The sequence below is a fragment of the Chenopodium album genome, chromosome 24, assembly GCF_948465745.1.
Source record: "Chenopodium album chromosome 24, dcCheAlbu1.1, whole genome shotgun sequence".
In the NCBI taxonomy this organism is placed as follows: Eukaryota; Viridiplantae; Streptophyta; class Magnoliopsida; order Caryophyllales; family Amaranthaceae; genus Chenopodium; species Chenopodium album.
The window spans coordinates 31,053,204-31,076,329 of record NC_137857.1 but is presented as its reverse complement, the minus strand read 5'-3'; the positions used below and the strand labels follow the sequence as shown (position 1 = coordinate 31,076,329).

General features: G+C 33.2%; 1 pseudogene; it reads right to left on the bottom strand.

Moving 5' to 3' along the window:
* Positions 1 to 680: 680 nt before the first annotated feature.
* On the bottom strand, positions 681 to 2,545 carry LOC145611962 (receptor-like protein 51 pseudogene; annotated as a pseudogene).
* Positions 2,546 to 23,126: the final 20,581 nt, after the last annotated feature.

The window sequence follows — 23,126 nt, the reverse complement described above, 5'->3', positions numbered from 1 at the left end:
ATTGTAGGCAGGCAAAGCAAAGAGCAGAATAGAAAGGGGCAGAACCCAGGAGGGAATAACATATAAACAATAATTAACAAGTTATAAGGTGAAAAAAGAATCAAATTAGGGATTTTTTAAAGAACTTTTTAGCTTTTAGTGCATGAACCTCCTGCAAAAAGATCCTGTTATTAGATCTGCAATTTTTTGGTCTTTAAGAATATTGCTTCCTCCAATCAATTGTAACGTACATAATAGTTAACCTTATAGTAGAAAATTAATATATCTAGTACGGAGTACTAAAGATTATGTATTAAAATGAAAAATAGTAGCAATGCTAAACATTAAACCCCACAAACATTAATACGAATCAGAGTAACACCGATCAACACATAATTTTATCATAAATCCCGTTTTGAAATAGCAAAACCCAAAATTTGAAGACATACTTATCAATTAAGAAAGAAAGAACCTTGCCAGAGTGCAAAGAAATATAAAAATGATTGAAGCAAAAAGAAACTTCTGAGCTTAACTATACTTTTTACATTACTTGTAATCTACATTAACCAATAAAATTAAATGTAATAATTACGGTCCCTGTGATTTTGGATCAATCCAGCTAGGCAACAACCATATATTTTTTTCTTTATCCTATAACAAGCATTAATAATTATGCAGCCATTATCTCAACATCCAGTATATAATCAAGATTGACTGCCAATTTTTTGCTGGCATATCAATATTGCATTTCATAATAATAATATTTAAAAATACAACAAAATTACAAAAATAATCACACCAATATTGAAAAAAATAATGGAAAAATACCCTTTGGCTTCTCCTACTCCAATTTTGCCAATTTCCTCTTTTGCTAATTGGCAATGTATAGAGCTAAAAAAAAAAATGACCCCTTTTTTCTTTGTTCAATTGACAATTTTTCAATAATCCAACCTAATCTAATAATAATAACAAACCTAAAAAAAAAAAATTAATCCCTATAATAATCATGCACACCTCCTTGATAATAGAATTAGAAATATAATCAAGAAAACAATAGAAGAAAGAGCAATAGCAACACCAAGAACAACCTTATTAGGACCATGATGTCCACCACCTTTCTCACTTGTAGAATCCTCCGAAGTGCTATCATCATCATCATCACCTTCATCGTCGCTTGAAGGCGATTGCGCCGGGGGCGACAATGGGAACCCATTTTTGTCACAAGGAGCAATGCCAAGTTTCAGTTTCGATGACAATGTGGTACGATTGTAACACAAATTGGTATTGTCCCCAATCTTGAAAACCACTAATTTCTTGATAAATGACTCATTGAAGGGTAAAACCCCTTGAAAATTATTCTTCTCTAGATTCAAATGCTTCAAACCCTTCATTTTACCCAGAAAACTCGGGATACTCCCGTTGAACTGGTTAGACCCCAGATCAAGTGAAATTAAGGATGGGATTGATTTCAAGGATTCCGGAATCGGCCCAGATAATGAATTTGACGAAACTGAGAGGTTTCGCAGCTCAATGAGGTCACCCATAGTAGAGGGTAACTCCCCAGTAAGCTGATTCGAGGATAAATTGAGATGAACCAAGTTCTCTAGTTCAGTCAATGAACTGGGGATCTTACCCTTTAACAGATTTCCGGATAAATCGATGTGTGAAACATTCGCATTCCATGATTTGCCCGGTAAACCTCCAGTAAGATTGGTATGAGACATTACAACCTTGTTAACCTTCTTAAGATGAGCAATTATAATTACTGGACCACTCGCCTTGATTGGAACATCAATGACAGTAAGATCTGTGACATTCTCCATCTTACTAAGCCAGACTCCTGAGAGTTTCTTCAGACTGTTCAAACATGTGAATGATCTTAAACTCGAGACGAGCTCGGAAGGAAAGGGGACAGATGCAACAGGGCAGTTGATGAACTGGAGATCTTGCAAGGTAGAGAGTGATTTGAGGGCGGTAACTGAGAGTGATACATCATCGGAGCAGTTGATTAAGTGGAGGGAGAGTAAATGGCGGAAAGGTTTAGCCGTGTCGCAACGGATGACATTGTGTAGGGAAGGAGGATTAGAGCAAGGGTCTTTGGAAGTGGGGATGTTGAGGGATTGAAGGGCTCTGAGTTGTTTTGGGTCAAGTGTTGAGGGTGCGGTGGTTGATGGGGCGGAGGTGGGTGGTTTTGAGGGTGGAATGGCCGGAGTTAGGGTGGTTATTGGGTGGAAGTTGTGGAGGAAAAGGGTGAAGAATAGGAGGAGAAATGGAGTTTTCTCCATTGAAGAAATGAAGAAAATAAAATGAAGGGAAGAAATTGGTTTTGTTTTTGGGAATTTTGGGTTTGGATTGAATAAAAGTGGGGTTTTTTTGGAGGGGGGAATTTATGTGATGTGGTGAGGATTGGGATTTTGAGAGTGGAATACCAAAAATGCCCTTTGGGGGAGTTTGGAGGTGTTTTTAGAAGTACAAGTTTTGGTTTAGAATTTTGGGTTAAGTAGACTATTCAAGTGTTTTCATTAATGGTTGTTGTTTGTCTTCAGGTTGGTTCTAAGTAGGTGGTTATATAAAGAAAAGATTGACCGTTGTGAACTTAATGTGAAACTAACATGGAAGATGGATCTTTGGAAGTTTGGTACTCAATCTTCTCTTAAAATAATTGACACTCATTTTATGGTTAATTGATTTTTGTAAAATAAATTAGTGTGAAAAACACTTTAGCTATTTTAAGATCATTACTCTTAAAAAAAGAAGAAGCTATTTTTAAGATCATTACTCTTTCAAAAAAAATAAAAAATAAAATAATCACATGTTGGCATCTAGGCCATGTTATATTCACCTTTGAAAAAAAATTTAGATCAAGTAATAAAGATTAATAAGTTCAACTAAACTATAATCAGTTGACCTTGAATGAAATTATTAAAATGAATTTATCATAGTGGTAAATTTAAATTTAGACTATCCCTTTTAACCCTTAAGAATTTATCATTCCTAAACTTATCTTATTTAAACTTACTGTATTAGCCTACATTAAAGCTTATTAGTCCTAAACAATAAGGTAGTCATAATAGGACAATTGACTTCTATTTGTATGTTTTTGGAAATTTATTTTACTATTTAAAACTAAACTTGAGACGAGAGACTAACAAACATAACTTAATTAGTTAAAATCACCTACACTACATCCACAAATGATTTTGATGTATCCCATCATGAAAGGGGAATAAGTGAACTTAATGGACACGTGATATCATTTTCATATGTCAAGTTCATATGTAACTTCGACGCAGTTGTAAATGCTAAGATTGTAACATACTAACATGATTGTTATAATCTATACGCCTTAACACACATCTACGTATTTCGTACACGTGATATCATTATTAATGAAGGCTAATAGTAGGTTGTTATACACTTAATTACACTTTCTCAAATTTAGATTAGAATATCTAATCAAGCAAACAAGTCTCCCTAGCCTATTTTAAAACCCTAGATTCTTTCTTTATATATTTATGACTGTTGGTATATCAAATAAACTTGTGTTGAAGAAAGTCATTCAACACCTAGTGGAATAAATACAAGATTACTCAATTTATTAGTTTGTTTAGGTGTGCTTTAGTCTTATCATTTGCTAATAACATACCAAATATAAAACAGTAATTGTGTGGTTTAAATTTTAATGCAAGGGCAAAGGAAATTTTTGGTAAAGACAGAGTGAAAAAAAAAAGGGAATATACAAAGAGTCCACTATTCAAGTATTCATAGTCAATGCTTTATGTACTTAGGGTGTTTGGACAACAACCCTATGGCTTTGGGCTTTGAGTCTCTATCCGCTAGCTGTAGATTTGTTAATTACATTACCCAATTTGTGTTATGTCCTAATTCCCTAAGACAATTACCACCAACTTACCCGACCCTTTTTTAAGAAAATGTTGAACTTCTTCCTCTTTCTTTTTATTTATTTATTTTTATTTTTTATTTTTTAATAGTTCAAATAATGTTCGACTTGTAGGGTTGTTTGTTTTGACACTAATAGATACAGCCAAATTTTCTTACAAAATTAGTGGATTTGCCCAAAAAAATATATAAATAAATAATAGAGATGCTGAAATTTTCTGGTACACACATACATTGTTTGTCAAGTAATACCTATATTTTTCCTTAAAAAAAAAAAAAAAAAGTAATACGCGTGCAAAATGTTGAAGAACGTAAGTGTATGTAAGATGAATTAAAAAGTGGATGTAAAAAGACATACGAGTGCAAGAAAAAATGGTGAATAAAATAAAACAATGTGTAGAAAGATGTATAGTAATTATTGTAAGGATAAAATGATAAATGTAGGGCTTGTTTGGCATCATTTTTTATTTTCAGTTTTCTATTTTTTTGAAAACCAAAAACAGGAAACAAGAAAAAGGTGTTTCCACTTTTCTGTTGTCAGTTTTCAATATTATCATGATTTTAATAAGTCTATATAATTTTTGATTCATTATGTGACATATATAAAACACTTTTAAAAAATAAAAAACCAAAAAACAGAAAACCACAGCGATGCCAAACGAACCCGTAATTATTGGGTTGGTACTACTATAGGTATTTATACGGTCAAAACAAGGGTATGTTTTCCTTAATGACTTTTCAGAACCACCCCATCGGAAGGAAATCATTGATTTTTTTGGCGCCTTCAGATTTCCCCTAAGTGGCGTATTCTTGTGGGAATTGGGCCACAATGGTATACCATTGACGGCTAACCTTGAGGCCCGGGGTATGGATTTAGATACTACTAGCTTAGGTCCCGTGTCAAGCACGGTAAGAACAAAGCCAATGGTTGCCCAAATCAATGGTGGTCATCAACTTTTTTTTATTAATATCTCTCTCTTCCATCTCATCCATGCCCAATCACCATGCCCATTTATGCCCATATATAATTGGTTGCCCTATGATCTTAATATTCATCACTAATTAAGAAAATAAAAAAAATAAAAATAAAAAACCGACAGCCCACTCATACTATGACAAGTGGCACATACATATTGTTTGCCCACCCTTTGCCAATGGTCATGGCCATGACCTGGTCATTAGGTTTCTCTCTCCTAAAGTATCATCTTTTGAGTTTTTTAATATTTTTTTTTCTTTCTCTCTCTTGATGCCCACTTTAAATGGGCAACCATTGGCTTTGCTCTAAGTGTAATTTTTTTTTTGTAAAAAATAATTATATCTAATAAATAAAAGTGATGCTTTAAAGTAATTTTTTAAATATCAATAATATGAATCGATTTTATTATGGAGTATTACTTTTTTTAGCAAAAATCTAATATTACTCCCTTTATCAGATAATTAAAAAGGAGTTGGAATAATATTGTAGGTAAATGTATATGGAAAATTTATGAACACCAAATAAAAAGTACTCCGTAACATTTTTGTCATAAATATAATAAAAGATTTGGAATGATATTATTATAATTGTATCAAATGTTCACAAATAAAATTTGGTTAAAAAGAAAAGGGGGTTTTGGAGGGAAAAACAGCACCAGGATGTGACACGTGTCATCTTCCGGTGTCTGTTTTAGTATTAAGTTATTATTATTATGATTACTGATATTGATGATTATTGATTTGATAATTAAAAAAAGAAAAAAAAAGAGGGAGTATTACCTACACAAGTAATAGAAAATTAGATTAAATCACAAAGTTAAAGATCTATACGTTGGAAGCAAAAATTGGCAAGTCAAAATCACAATTGAAGTATCACTTGCATAATCAGAAAATAATATTGCTAATATTATGCAATTATGTTTTAATATGATACTTAAGCTTGCGTCATACTTGTAAGTCATAAGACTCATAACAAAAGAGATTTTTGTAAAAATAATATTTTTATGTAAAGTGGAAAATGTGCATAGTGTATTTTAGCTAACAAAATCATTAGTTAAAATATAAGGAATTTTTTACAAGTAAGATATTACATGAAAATATTAAGCTTCCTTTACAAATTAAAATGGTATCATTAAAGTTAACTTATTTAGTGCCTAAAAAGTTAGGATTATATTATAGATATTTTATCCAAAAAAAAAAAAAAATCTAAAGACACACCAGAAGATGACACGTGTTATTACTGGTGTGTCTTTTAGTATATATATAGTTATTGTTGCCCTTGATATTTTGATGATGACACAAGTCAAACAAGTGGACTAATGAATTTTGAGAGTCTTGTAGTTTGTTTATAAGTTATAGGAATCACTCAAGGCTAAGGAACACAAAGAACTAAAAGTTCAAGAGATCGGCTGAAGAGTTCCTATGGAGGAACTAGAGCTTCGGAGCAGAAGCTAAGGAAAGAAGACTCGGAGCAGAGACTTCTTGGAGAAGCATAAAGTCTGAAGTATTTTTCTATTTTAGATTTTATGTAAGTGAAAAATAATTAGAATTAATGCTAAGTGGAATGCGTTTGAAAAAGATAAAATTGACTTGCTAAAAATTAGGAGAGTTTGTTTGAGAAAATCTTTTATGATTTTATCTTTAAAACTGGAAATTTATCTTCGGAAAAATATCTTTGCAAAACTAATTTCCTAATCTTGCGCAACTGACTGTTGATTCAGTCTTCTCCACTCACGAATATGCTGCTTCCTTAAGGCTCAACGTGCCCTGGTTTTTAGGACACGATTGAGAGTTTTGGAGGTGGTGTAGAGTAGTGGAGTTGATATGCAACAGTGGTGGTGTGAGTGGTGGAAAGTGTGGCGTTTTCTCCAAGCAATGTTCTCCTATAAATATCGAAGTTATTTTTTGAATAACTTCACCTTGCTAAAATACTTTTATCTATTTTCTTGTTCATAAAAGAGTCAAGAGTCGCATTCCACTTAAGTGTATTTCTTAATTACTTTCACTAGAGTTTGTCATTGAGTTGTAATTTGGGAATTGGGAGTTTGAGTGAACTCTTAGAGAAGTTAGAAGAGAAAGAGAGAAAAGAGAATAGAGAAGAGAAGAGTAGCAAGTAGTGGGACTTGCTGCTGGGAACTTCAAGTTCATAGAGGAACTTGAAGATTGATTCTTTAGCTTGTAATAGGTTGTTTGCCCTGTTATAGTGGAGAATCTTTCCTAAAATCCCAAGTGGTCATGGTTTTTCCTCTTGTTAGGGCCAAGAGGTTTTCCACGTAAAATCTCTCTGTGTTCACTTTAAGTTCCTGTAGCTTAATTATTTTCAATTCCGCAAAAAGTTAGCTCAATTCTCTTAAACTACAATTCACCCCCCCTCTTGTAGTATTCTTCTTAAGTAACAGTTATTGATTGATTGATGATGATGGTTGATGTGTCAACTTTGTGATAGTGGTGATTAGGAAGATGTTATGCATCTATTTCTGTTTTGTTCTTTGATTAAGTATGCATGGAAAACACCTAGTACAACTTTTGCCTACAACTACTCTGCATTTATTTTGATTCAGGAATAAGTGCAAAAGCTTATTCTGCTTTTTTATAGTCAGGAAGGTGTCCGTAGTTTGGGTATTCAACACTTTGTTGCCACTCTGTGGAGTTAATGGGTAATTAGGAACCATAGGTCTTTCATGAAACAATTGGGTCTCCGCAGGCTTACAAGTTAAATCTGGAGGAGGCATGGAAGAGTCTTCAGGACTACCTTAAGTCTGATCTCCGCTCTTTAGGAGTCCTTAAGGTTTATGATTATAACTGCCTTTCTCCACCAGGGTTCTTACAGGCTAGGCTTGTCCATGAGAAAACTGCTGGTGGGGGATTCTTTGGGCCACTTAGACTACACCGTTGCCATTGATGGATCTTGGCATAAGGAGACGGGCCAGTATGGCATTGGATGGACGGCTACCTTCACAAACACAAACGAGATGAAGGTCGGAGGGAGTTTTGGGATTACTAACTCAACACTTATGGCAGAACTAGTAGGGGTGTCAATTCGGATGATTGGATCGGGTCTGATATGGTCGGGTAAAATTTAAAAGTTAAGTCATACTAAATTGTTATATCCACGCGAGTCCAAATCTAAATCGGATTTCTTTTCGGATCGGTTTCGGATCGGGTCGGGTCGAGTGTGCTTTTAACACCTCCGCAATAGTGATAGCTTGTGTATTGACTTTAAAGTGGGCTCTTAGCCATAGCCTTATGAATGCTTTGGTTTACACATATTCGGAGGTCCTAGTTGCTCTTCTTCGGCGGCCAACCAATACCAATGTGACCCTGCATTGGACATTACAAGAGATTCGTCAACTTGGATCTCATTTTAAGCTCTATAATGTCCTCAAGGTAAACTAGGACAAGGTTCAGCAAGCACACCTGATTGCTAATGATTGTCGTACTAATCTAGTTACTTTTTCTGTATTAGTTTAATCTTGTTTTTGTATGTTTTCTGCCTTTGTCAAAAAATAAATAAAATGATAAATGTTAATTTTGTGACTTGAAATTTAGTGGAATGGTGAACGTTCAAATTCAAATGCGCAAATCTCTCAATCTTGAGGTGATTTAATTTTAGTTGGAGGTGATTGCTTATCTCAAGATATTTCCAACAATAGGTCTGCTTAATTTCAATAAGAAACGAAAAAATTATGGTCATTTTAGAACTGTCGAAGTTGAGAATTTATTTGACCAGTGCTTAGACCACTAATTTTAGAGAACTTCAGACTAATAAACTAATACGTAGCCAAAACTGAAATACTAACAAAAATGTTCCATGACTTCCATCAAACAAATAAAGATAGAGGTTAAACAATTTGGTTACTTTTCGTATTGTAAACAAAACAATTATTTGTCAATAAAACAAAACAATTCACTTGGAAAATCAATTTTTTTTTTTTTATTATTTTTTTTTAAAGTTTAACAAGACAAATCTTTGTCAAAAAAATCAAATTGTTTTTGTAAAAAAAAATAATATTAGTCACACTTTTTAACTAGTGTTGGACTTCAAGAGGCAATAAAAATAAAAATCAAGAAGTTTGTACTTCGTAGTTCATTAGCCCAATTTTTTTTTTTTTTTTTTTTTTTTTTTTTTTTTTTTTTTTTTTTTTTTTGACAAGAAGAGAAAGGATTTCATTAATGAAAGATAGCCAAACGGCACTTACAAACAATTCCGAGGAAATCTAAAATTCTAATACAAATACAATTCACCTTGGAACTAGTTACGTCGCAGATTTGATCAACGATCGCCTTTATAAAAATCTTCATCTGAAGCAATACAATCTGTGAGTTAGCACTAATTTGGCTTGAGATCCACATATGAATAGTTGTTTGGGTGAAAAAACTCATATGGCCTTCTAGACACTTTTGGAGATTGTGAAACCCTAAATCTTCAAACTTTGACAGACGAACAAACAAATAGATTAAACCTAGGGCATGCTTGGATTGGGGGTAATACATTAAGGGGGTGATAAAAGTTAAACTAAGCAAAATGAATGTGAAAATAGGGAAGAAGGAGATAGTGATGGTGTGATTGTAAGAAAATTATGTAGTGATGGTATGGTGTGAGGTGAAGAAAGAGGAATCAATATCCTCATTTTGGGGGTAATAGTTACACTAGGGGGAGGGTGGGTAACTATTACCCTCATTATGAGAGTAATAATTCCTCCATCTCTCTCTTTTCCTCATGGAACAACTAGTTTATTTCATTTGTAAGCACCATGTCTCCTATAACAACACCTCTAATTACTTTTGTTTTTTCAAGTTTGACTTTTATTACCCCCTTAATGTTTTACCCCCAATCCAAGCATGCCCTAATAGTAGATCAAACTCGATCATAAAGATGTGATCTTTTATTGAAAGCAATTAAAAAGTTTTTTTAGGGCTTACCACCGGTAAAAATACCGATGGAAGCCCCATACAAAAATTTACAATTGAGATCAGAAGAAAAGAGATAGAGAAAGAGAGAGAAGGAGAAGATTGAAGGAAAACCTTCAAAAAAAAGAAGAAAAATCTAGCAATGGAGGCTAGAAAAACCCTCCCAAGGGAGAAACCCTAAAGGGAACAAAAAAACCCTCCCAAGGAGAAAACCTAGAGGGAACTTTTTGATATGAATGATTATTACTGTAGTACCCCGTATTTTCATACGTATTTTCCTAATTAATTAATTAAGGATTATTTTATAAAAAGGGTATTTTAGTAAATTTATTATTTAGAGCCAAAATAATATTTGAATTTTGGCGCCAAAAGCATTTTGAAAACTAATCATTATTTTGGATAAGATTTATTATCCATTTATCTTATTTTAAAAACCGGATTATTTACATATTTCGGATATTTTAATTTAAGAAAAATAATATTTTATAAATTAATTATTATGGCCGAAAATTCCCATTTATTTAGCTAGGAAATTTGGATTTTCTATGTATAGAAAATATGATTTTCTTAGTTAATTATTGGTGAATAGTTGGTATTTTAATTAATTATTTATTTATTTAATTATTTTATATCATTTACACAATTATTTTTATTCCTTAAACCGAGCAAAATCTTCCTAAATACTAGTAAGGGAATCTCCTATTTTCCTTAATTCTAATTCTCCATCTTTTTAGTATCCAATCATCATATTCTCTTGCCTTTTGTTCCTCTTGATTATTCCCCAAGTAATTCTAATTTCCTTATTATTTTTAATGACATACATACCTTCCATATTCAAGTATACACAATCACCTTAATATCCAAACTTTCCTTAATTTTTAATCTTTTAAACCCTAATTACCATAATTCTTCCTACATTTTCCTACCATAATTCATGCTCATACTAGCCTATAAATACCCCTTCATACCTCTCACATTCTTCACACCAATTCTCTTTTTTTCTTCTCCTTAATTTTACACAAATCATCCCGTCTTTGAAGCCAATTTTCGGGCATTTCTGGTCAGTTTTTGGGGTATTGACGTTTCACAGAAGATTGTTCCTCTCAAAAAAACCTTGAGGTTAGGCTCAAGAATCACCCAATTCGGAGTTATATCAAAGGAGTTATAGCCTCTGCAAGTTCTGCCTATTCTTTCCAACGCAAATCCAATACTTCTCTCTTTCTTGTTTTCTTATCTTTTCTTCTTATCTTCTCTTATTCAATTATTATTATTATTATTATTATTATTATTATGGGGGATTTATAAAAAATTATTATGAGTATTTTTAATTATATAAAATCATATTTTAATGATGTTTATGAGAAATTAATTAAAAGGTTCATGTACATATAGTTGGGGGTTTTTAATTATTTATTAACCTTATATTGATTAAGGTTATATTTATTTGTAGGGTGTGTTCTATCAAGATTCTTGAGGTGTGTTTGCTAAGCAAGGATCAAGGTACGTTAGGTGGCTAGATACCTTTGAAAGTGATTGGTTTGAATAACATGTTTTATATGATTTGATTGGTGATTGAATTAAATTGATTTGAATTGTAATTTTGAAATAAATCATGTTTGGAGGTATTGATAAAAGTATTTTGAATGATTGATTTTTAAATCATGTTTTGAATGGTTTGATCGAATTACTTATCATGTTTAAAGGAATTGATTTGAAAAGTTTATTGAATTAAATAAAAGGTTTTTTTCAAGGAAGAGTTATTGATTTTGAAAAGTATTAATATGAGATTTTATTCTCAAGTATTTATTTAAAAGGTTTTGATTTTGAAAGTATGTGGAGGGAGTTTGAATTATATTGGAATTATTGGATATTAAAAGGATTTATTATTGAACCATTGTAATATTATTATTATTAATGTTTTATAAGCAAGTTGGTAATCCCACTATGCGGATTTGGTTTATTGATAAGACTATGGACTTTGTATGACCTAGTCTTTCCTCAAGAATAGCCTAGTAATATAAGGAGACTAGCTTGGGGGGTGTGCACACTTGGGTGAGGAATTGAATTTAAAGAAATTGGTTCAAAAAGGAATTGGATTTTTAAAGGAATTGGTTTATCAATTATTTTACATGTTGAATCATTGGAATTGGTTTTGAATCATGAGTTTTGGAATTATTGGATTATTTATTGGAAATTGGTTTTAAAACATGTTTGCGAATAAATTGAGTTTACATTATCCTGCACTTATCGTACTTAGCATATTTTGCTAATCCGTATTTCCTATTTGTTTTGGTTCGCCCTGTTTACCGTAATGGTAAGCAGTGTTGACTATTTTCAGGTGGAGTCATGAATGAGCATATGGGAGTCCCGGGATTTGCTTCACCTAGTTTAGGAATGTTGGTCTTGTGTTTATTTTAAGTACTCATAACAATGTTACTATTTTCATAAGTATTAATAAAAGAAAGTTGAGTTTCCGCTGCAAGTTTTTGTTATTGAGTTAAGTATTTTGAGTAGCCTTGCGTAATCACGCGGCGGTAACACGCCCAAGTCTATCTCTATGGTATAATTATACATATTATACTAGTATTTCCGTAGATGGAGATTTGGGGGTGTTACAATTACTGTTCATTAGCCCAAATTAATTATGCAAAGTCTACGGAATTTGGAAACTCCCTATCACAATTTCGCAAACGTGTAGGATTGATGTATAAATATCATTTCTCTTAATCAATAACATAATATTAAAACAGACACCGAAAAGGCAAAAATGACACATGTCACTTCCTGGTGTCATTTTTTCCCTCCAAAAACTATTTTTTGAAAACAAATAAATTACAACTTTCTATTTCCTTTTACTACCTCCGCTTCGGATTACTTGCAACAGTTTCCTTTAATGGGTGCTTCACATTACTCGCAACAAGTTTTTTTCTTTCCTTTTTTAGTAAGTTTTTGGCTATAAAATGACAATTTTACCCTTACTTTTTTTTAAAACATCTTAATTAACTTATAAATCAATTCTTATTACATTAATCCCTAAGGTTAATTAATTTTACCTTACCACCACATCCATTCTAATTCATTCACCTCCTCCATCTATATTCACATCTTCCTCCATAAGTTTTCTCTCTCTTCCTTCATAATCCACCACCTTCAATAGCAACCACCACCATCACCACCGCCACTACCACCGACCACCACCACCACCACCACCACACCATCTTTAATGGAAACCACCACCAACATCGCCGCCACATTTTCTCTCTCTTTCTTTGCTTTTTTTCCTCATTATCTAAATTTGAAGGTTCTTTTGTCAAATTTAACCATCAAAACTATAGATCTAGAGTTTTGAAGAGTTTTGATGGTTAAATTTCACCAATTCAAGCTTCAATTGATGATGGAGAAGGGTTTATGGGTTTGTCAAAGGTTTGATCGTGGTTGCTAGGTCGTCGGTGAGTCGGCGTCGTGTGTTTCGATTTGTGGGTTTGATTTCAGATTTGGGTTCAATTGCTAGTTTTGCGTTTTCTGGGCATCGTGGGTTGGATTGGGGTTTGCTGCGGGGTACAGTGATTTGGGGTTTTGATTGGAGGGTTCGTGGGTGGTGTTGGAAGCGTCGGTGTTGGGTGGTAGTGCTGGGTGGTTGTGTTGGGTGGTGGTGTTGGGTTCGATTCTGGGTGGTCGACAGGTCGGTGGGTGGTGTTGGGTGCGTCGGTGGTGCTAGTTCAGTGGTGGTGGGTGGTTTTGGTGATGCTGGGTGGTTATGGTGGTGGGTGGTTTCGGTGATGTTAGGTGGTGGTGGTGGTTGGTTTCGGTCGTGCTTGGTGGTGTGGGTGGTGGTGGGTATTTATTTTAATTAAAGTTGAATTTATTTTTCCTTTTTTTTTGTTGGATTAAGAGTTAAACATATACCCTTATTTTTCCATAATCATACTTTCAATCTTTTGCCTCGGCCTCCGCAAACATGTCCTTTGTTGCGAGTAACATGAAGCGGAGGTAGTATATTTTATTTATGGACAACTTATTTAAGTCTATTAAATTATACTCCGTATGTATTTAATTTATACATTATAATTGAAATTAAAGATTCTTATTACTAATATTAATATTATTTGAGGTTTTTTTTCTGATATATTACAACCACATTGATTTAATTTATACTCCCTCCTCCCAAAAAGAACGACCCATTTGGGTTGATTACGCGGGTATTAAGGAAGTTAAGTAAAAAGAAGTAAAAGTATATTGAAAAGATGAATTTACATGGGGTTTGTAAAAAAAATAGAGAGAGTAATAAAATAACATGGAAAATCAAATTTTTATACAGGGAAGCTAATTTTGCACAAATATTGTAGCAAGTTGGTGGGTGTTTTAATGCAAATGGGTCATTCTTTTTGGGACAAAGTTTTGGCCAAATGGGTCATTCTTTTTGGGACGGAGGGAGTAGTACGAAAAAAAAAATGTTACAGTATATAGCATCATATCGACTTTAACTCATTTATATTATAATAAAGGTGAAAATATAAATGACATATGTCATCTCCTTTTTAAATAATTTCGCGCCAAAATAATTTTTTGTTTTTAAATAATTTTGGAATTACGGATTTTTATTTTATTTTACAATTTGATTATTATTATAGATAAATACAATGTTAAACTAATGATAAAAAGTGAAAGTTATCGTGCATGGCACGGGACCTAGTTTCAACTAGTTTTGTGCCCTGTGCGATGCCCAAGTTGTTTATTGAATATTAAGATAAAATTTTAACTTAGATATCAAATTTTTAAATATATCATTGATACAAAATTAGTTAGGAATGAAGGAATTGTGTCTTCGATAAGTGCAATTACTAGATATATCAAGGATCACTATTATGGAGATAATAAGTTCATTCTATTGGGGCGTCATCCTCTGTTGCTAGACTATGAGAGATGATCTTTGGGCTAGTCAAATAGCCCAAAGCCCTTTAGAATGGATCCTATATTGGTCACACACAAGGGTATTGGGTTAAGCAAGTTAGAGGCCCATTAATGGGCCTCATGAGCAATCAATTAGTCATAAGCATGAGTGGGCTAAGTATAGTTTGAGTGGGATTAGGAAGTGGGCTTGGATTTGGACTTGGGCTATTATTTAGAGATATGATCTATAAATAATAACCTTGCCTAGGGTTAAATAACAAGTCACAATTGACAATACAGTGAATTGTGAATCAAGCAACCACCATCCAAAGGCCCTCATCCTCCCTCTCTCACACGCACGCCTCTCTCCTCCCCCTCTCACCCACGGCCGGCCACCCCTAGTGGCCACGTGGTGTTGCGCGGTGGTTCTTGGCTAGTTGATCGTTCGTTCATCTCCGTAGAAGGTCGATAGAAGTGTTCTTTCGCGACTAACTAGCATTAGTGGAGGTCTTAACTTGTGCCCGTGGACCAAGTAGAGGAATCACGCTTGAGGTTCTTTATCTCCCTTTGTTCTTGCTCGATCGCACGTGGAATCACGCTTCAAAGGTACGATTATTTGTGCTTTATGTGTTATGCATTAGATCCTTGGATTAGGTACTGTATGAATATGATTCATGTTATTTCCGCTGCGTAGTACCTATAAAACCCTACAGTGGTATCAGTTAGCCTATTGCATTTACGCATATTGCCAATAATTCTTTGATAATCCACAATTTTAATTCAGTTAGGAGGGAGAATAATTTAATTATGGGTCAATTATTATATTAAATGTGATTTAACTCTTGGAATTGATTAAATGTGATTTAATAATGCTCAATATAGCCATGAAGAGATCCGAATTTTGCCCTAGTTTATTCGAATTTTTTCGAACCCTAACCCTAATTTTTCGAAAATTTCGAAACCCTAACCCTAAATTATGAATTTTGTGTTTTGGTTTTGATTTAATTCGTTTACTATATAATTAATGATTTTAATCTATTTGCTTTCATGATAAATTATGAATTTTTCATGATCAAATTATTTAATTTAAGAGTTAAATTAAATTGGGGATTAATTTCATCAAGAACCCTAATTTCAAAATTGAATATGATTTAATTTTGGGATTAATAGGACCACATAAAGTTTAATTGATTTTTACAAAATTTGTTTTGTTTTAATTAATTAAAATAACAAAAAAAAAAGGGAAATTACAGCAGCAGCACCGCGGCTGGGTGGCGCTGCCACGGTGGTGGCGCTGCCACGGTGGTGCCGCTGCTGGTGGTCCGGAGGGAGGGGCGGGGAGGGGCAGCAGCAAGGATCAGAACAGCAGCAACAGTAGTGCCGCACCGCAGGTACACGGTGCTGCTGCTGCTGCCATGCGCCGCTGCACAGCAGCGTACACCTTGTGGTGTACGGCCACCGTGGCTGGCTTCGGCTGGCCACACCACGGTGGCTGGCGATTTTTCAAAAAAAAAAATCAGTTTTTGAAAATTTATTTCAAGATAATTATGAATTATTTTGGGATAAAATCAGTTTTATTTTGGATAAGTTAAAATATTTTGAAAATATGATCTTTTATTTTAAAAGATAAAATTGGTTTTATTTGGATAAAATCTTTTATTTTAGGATAAAATCAAATATTCAAAAGTTGTTATATTTGATATTATCCATATTTAAGTTGTTAAATTAGTAATTATCCATAATTAAAGTGGTTAATTTTGGATAAGATCTGTTAGGATATTCTGAGCATATTCCAAAAGGATAATAATTGATTTAAATAATGTGATTATCCCATAATTATTTTTGGATATAATTGATTTAAAATATTGTGATTGGCTAGTAATTAGGATAGAATTTCCTAACTTTGTTAGGATAATCTTTGAGGATAAATATGATTTATCTTTTAAGATTAAAATAAGATTTGATTCTATCTCATGACTAATTTAGAATATATGATTTTTTATTGATGATCATGAATAATATATGATATTATCTAATTACATTAATTAAAATATGAGATATTTAGATGCCATGTTTCCTTAATTATGATCATCAGATGTTATAGTTTAGGAAAGCATGATGAGTGATTTATTATGTGGCAATTTTATAATATATGATGTTGTTTATTGCTATATAATGACTAGTATGGCCCAGTAGATTGCTAAATACGATCTGCGCATCGTGATGTATTTTTGTAATCTTAGTACGGTCTACGTACCGATAAAGTATTTTGTAATTTTATTTTATTTTATTTAAGTAGTAGATAGAATAGAGTAGAATTACAGGTTGCAGTTAATCCAAAAACCAATGAAGTGAAGGCCCAATGGAGCAAGATGGATGAAATCCATGAAGGTTCAAGTGGGAGCATTTACTTTATTAGTTTTCTTAGGATTAGGGGCCATGCTATGTCTTATTTATGCATTCAGTATTTTATGCATGTTAGATTTTATTGATGTTTTGTGATGATGCGCTAGAGTTCACTATTTAATCACAACATAATAAATCTAGATCCCAGTAATATTGATGCAGCTTTTCCAATTAGAAACCCGATGAAAACCTTGATCGTTTGTGATGGGTCAGCACTCAGCAGAGCATCATAATATATCTTGGGGAAGTGGGGGTAGAACCGCATATCTACACTTTTAATTGGTTATATTCAACAAGGTTACCTAAACCGTTTAGAACCTTGAAGCTAAGAGTAATAATTAAACATGTGATGGTTAATTATTCAACCAAGAATTACAAGAGTTGTAATCAGTAAAGAGTTTACTCACCTTGAAAATGTAATGGTTGATGCGGGGCTTCACTCTGGTTAATTATTGCACAAATAAAGGATCTTGGAATCACTTAATTCAAGTAGGGATCACTTAAATTGAATAGAGTGTTTTAAAGTTACCAAATTTAATTCGCTTATGGTACTTTAATTTTTAATAAACATAATTGAATTTTGCGTTTACTTGTAAGTAATATATCGTTCTAATTTTATTATATATAATTTCCTCGATTGAAAATAAAGTTGAGAAACGTTCTCAAAAAGTTTAAAAGATAATCCATAAACCTATAGTCCAATTTTGCTAAGATTGTTCTAAAAGGCAAGTTTTAGAAATTCATGTCACATGTCTAAGGTTGGTTTTATTCAAAATGTTTGAGTAAAATACCAACACATCTTCATTTTGAAAAAATGTTTCAAGGGATATAATGAGATGGGAGGTACAAATCCTCCAAAAGACAAGTATAGAAATCCAATAAAATCTCTTATCTTCAATATGATTGAATATGAGAAAGTGATTGGAAATATCTATGATCAAAAGTTGATCAAATGACAATATTCTTCATCTATTCTATATAGAGTTTAATGCTTGATTAAACTCAAATATAAATAATGATAGAATAGACTTAGCAAAATCATGAAAAATGCTTAAAGTAGTTGAGCAAGGTATCATTTTGAACCTAAGAGAAATGTTCTAAGTGGCTCAAATGGAAGGGTTTAGGAATATATGAGGATTGCATTAAGAAGTTATAGGCCAAGAAATGAAAACAAGTTGCTACTTCTCAAACCTAAAACTACTTACATGCTAAAAGTTATTATGAACAACAAATGTTTCTAATTAAATGGATCTATTCCAATTGATTAGATACTACCTCATATAGTTGGAAGGTAAAGAATGGAAATGTTCCAATTTAAGAATTATATCATAGAAATTGATTTAGCATATTGCTACTTCTTGGACATATGATGTCTTGTTTAGATCACTCATTGCACAATTTGGTCGATCTAAAGGAAGAAGTCATAGCTAAAGGAGGAATAAATCTACAACTTTAGAAGCAAATGTTGCTACTTCACAAGTAGAATCTACAAGTTTGGAAGCAAAAGTTGCAACTTTACAAGTAGAAACTAGTATTTCACCACTAATAATTGGCTAGAATTAAATAAATGTTATTCATTCTTGCCATTATCAAAACACCATTCAATGATTAGTAATGACTAAACATCGAAGATTCAAAACGTGGAATAAATGTTATTCTATGCTTCTTTGAGTCATAATGTGTTTTGAATTGCTAAATAGGTTTAAAATTCTATATGATAGACATAATTAAACAATTTCTATATATATAAATTGTCTCTAATATGTCAATTAATTCGAATGAAAATGAAAATTGCATGCGGAAGATCCAAAGGGATGGACTTTCAATATCATTGGATTATGAATCCATTGATATATGTAATTATCATTCTAATTTGAAATTATGATTAAGTCACCATTTAGATAAATGATGATGCGAACTCGAGGTCGAATACATATCGATGTAAGAAAACCAAAGGTTCAAAGGCTAGAGGCGGACAATGAAACTTCATTTGTGATATGATCACTACTTGTGCTTAGTTGAAACATAAGGGTGAAAATTTTGAAATGTTCAAAATGTTCAGTATGAAGTTCAGTATCAACTTGACAAGATAATGATTACACTACAATATGATTGTAATTGTGGAAATTTTAAGTCGAGACATGATTGGCAACACATTCAAAGTATTGCGATATGATCGTAATAATGAGAATTTAAGCCAAGACCTTGATAAACATCCAAGAGTTGTGAAAACGTTTTACAACAAACTCCAAAAGCAAACCTTGTGAAGTGTTTATGGAGGACGCTATCAATCTATATGAGATATATTTTGATAATGGATGTAAACTACCTATCTTCCAACCATTGTTCAAGGGATATACTTTTAAGATAAGCTCAAAACTAAACAAAAACTACATACGTCAAATCAAAAGTAGCAAAGACTTCATATGTGATATGGATGAGAAAAGTTCTTATAAAGTCTTTCTACAAAATAAGGAATAAAAGTTGTATTAAAACGTTTAATGCACGTTCTATTCCTATATAGAGCACGGGGTACTACTACACAACCATACTTAGCACAAAATGTTTGTTGCTCAAGTAGGTGCCCTTATGGAAATTGTTCCAAAAGGTCAAGTGGGAGTAGTAGTGTAAATCTCGAAAGAGTTCGAGAAAAGCAACAAACAAACATGGTTCAAAACCATGGTTGGTTCACCCTATGCTAAATATGCCTCCCTAAAAGGCAAGTGAGAGTATAAGAATCTTGAAAAGTTCGAGAGTCTTGAAAGAGTTCAAGAAAAGTGACTTCGAAAATCTTGAAGAAATTCGAGAAGTTATCGAATAAAAGCAACAATATGAGCATGATTCACCTCATGTTACAAATGACAACGCGTGGTCTCATTATGTGTAATGGGATTAATAACCATGTGTCGAAGGTAGTACATTCCAAGTGCACATCCTCTATTGTCGTTTCTCATTGAAAACTAAACAAAGTTGTTGTATGAGTTTCAATTGTTGCATAAAAACCCACAATGATGACTAGCATATGTAAAACTTAGCCAAAGAAATATGATTTCATATTGACTAAGAGTTCTAAAATATTTATTTTGGAACATTATGATTATGCAAGTAATAAAGATGATTTGACAAGTTATGACTCCAAGTGGTTTTAAAACCATGAAATCTGAAATAGATTCTAAGTCTGTAAGCAAGCGTATGACACTTGAATAATTTGCCTAAGTTGGGTGAAACCCATATAAGCAGAGCAGACAAGAAAGAAAAACGTTTTCTAACTAAAGCAAAGACTTGTTAAAGGATTCAACTAATTCATAGTATGACTATGATTACGATGAAACCTTTACATGTTGCAAAGATCTATTAAAGATATTTAGTGATTTCTACCTTATAAGATTTGGTAGATGGATTTCAAAACACTTTCTTGAAATTGTTCATGAAATAAGATTTGTATATGATACAATCAAAAGTTTGGAGATCCAATAATCCTAGGGATGCCTAAAAGATCCATAATGGATTGAAGTTAGCATCAGGGAGTTAATGTTCTTAATTTTGTGAGTTAATCAAATCGTTTGATGTTCTCGTAAAATGAAGAAAAGGTCTTATGTGTACAAGACGTTTAGTGGGAGCTATGAAGTCTTCTTGGTCTAGTACCAAAAGCAGTTATTGAAGGATCAAGTGATGGCTATTGCATTTTGTATGAAAACCTTGAAGAAGAAGATGAGTACATTTGGGATTCAAGATCTATATAGACAGGTCTCGAAGCATGTTTGAGTTTGGTTAAGAAACTTATAATGATAAGATTCTTATAAGGTTCAACATTATATTGAAAGGAGTTTCAATCCCATGTGACATGGCACGTTGCTTAATGATTCAATACCTTGAGAAAGGTTGATGAAATTAAGACTTTGAGTGATGATCCTTATGCTATTCGCAAAGGATTCATCATGCATGCCATGGACTATACTCGTCTATTTGATTCACGTGTTTTAAATAACAAGTGATGATAGATTTCAATCGAAATCCAATGTAACGTTGGAATACAAATTAGAAATTCCTAAATTCCTTGCAAAAGGGCGAAGGAAAATTCTTAGTGTATGGAGATGAAAATGATTATAAGATTTAGAAATTGCAAAATTCATGTTTATGAGAATGTCTCATGAACTCTACTTACTAAACCCCTTCCATGACCAAGGTATAAGAGTCATACTAAGGTTTTTGGATTGAAGCAAGTTATGTAATTTTAGTTGTGTATGTTTTGAGAAAGCATATTACAAAAGTAAATACATTAGCTTGCAGAATTATGTTTATCAATTGAAACAAAAATTCAATCTTATTTAATCGTGGTTTCAAGATTAAATAAAATGTCCAAAATAATTATGGATTGATGGGCTCATCAGGTTATCTATTAGATAGAGACCTGGTGTATGAAACCCCACAGGTGAACAAAATCCACATATTATTTAAGTTCCTAGTTCAAAATCATTAAAGTGGACATAAATGATTTCAATGAATGGACTAGCATGTAAGATTGATTGGATAGCTCGGTTTCATGGGCTATAGGAGCATAGTGATAAGGCTCGGTCAATCACATGGATATGCATGAATGATGCAGGATCGAACTATAGACCTACTTTGAAGTTCAAGTATAGAACTTCCGGATATATTAGTGGATTCCTTTGACATGAGTGGAACATTGGTTTCATTCAATGGATGATATAACTGTGGTGCATTCAAACGTCTTCCCGTAACTGGAGATTATAAAGGGTGTTTCCTGGTTATTTCAGAAGTTGAGTGGGAGCTTTGGTTGCCACAAGATTGGATAGAGTCTTCCTATTAAATTAGGAATGTGTCATGTTTTGGCCTCTTGAAGAGGGAGAATTCAGAAAATGCATGGCCGTGCTCAAATGTGTTATATAGTAACCATTTGTTTTGTAATTCTAACTCGGATTTCAAGAAATGATTTGTAGATTAATATAGATTACATAAGATGCAATCATATTATCAAATCGACACAAAATGACTTAAGGAATTTGAATATTGCGCACTTGTCTCAGACAAGTGGGAGATTGAAGGAATTGTGTCTTCGATAAGTGCAATTACTAGATATATCAAGGATCACTATTATGGAGATAATAAGTTCATTCTATTGGGGCGTCATCCTCTGTTGCTAGACTATGAGAGATGATCTTTGGGCTAGTCAAATAGCCCAAAGCCCTTTAGAATGGATCCTATATTGGTCACACACAAGGGTATTGGGTTAAGCAAGTTAGAGGCCCATTAATGGGCCTCATGAGCAATCAATTAGTCATAAGCATGAGTGGGCTAAGTATAGTTTGAGTGGGATTAGGAAGTGGGCTTGGATTTGGACTTGGGCTATTATTTAGAGATATGATCTATAAATAATAACCTTGCCTAGGGTTAAATAACAAGTCACAATTGACAATACAGTGAATTGTGAATCAAGCAACCACCATCCAAAGGCCCTCATCCTCCCTCTCTCACACGCACGCCTCTCTCCTCCCCCTCTCACCCACGGCCGGCCACCCCTAGTGGCCACGTGGTGTTGCGCGGTGGTTCTTGGCTAGTTGATCGTTCGTTCATCTCCGTAGAAGGTCGATAGAAGTGTTCTTTCGCGACTAACTAGCATTAGTGGAGGTCTTAACTTGTGCCCGTGGACCAAGTAGAGGAATCACGCTTGAGGTTCTTTATCTCCCTTTGTTCTTGCTCGATCGCACGTGGAATCACGCTTCAAAGGTACGATTATTTGTGCTTTATGTGTTATGCATTAGATCCTTGGATTAGGTACTGTATGAATATGATTCGTGTTATTTCCGCTGCGTAGTACCTATAAAACCCTACAAGGAATTGATGTGCTTTTGTGATGATTTGCTATCTAGTAGGCATGTAAGACTAATAATAATGTTAGTGAAAATGTTCGATTTAATTTAATATATTAAAAAAATAATAAATTAGTAAAAAATAAATAAATGTTCAAAGCCAGTTGGGTTGACCTGAACCCAAAACTTTAGGCAAGGGTTGAACACTTCTTAACTCGTAACCTGAAGTGACCC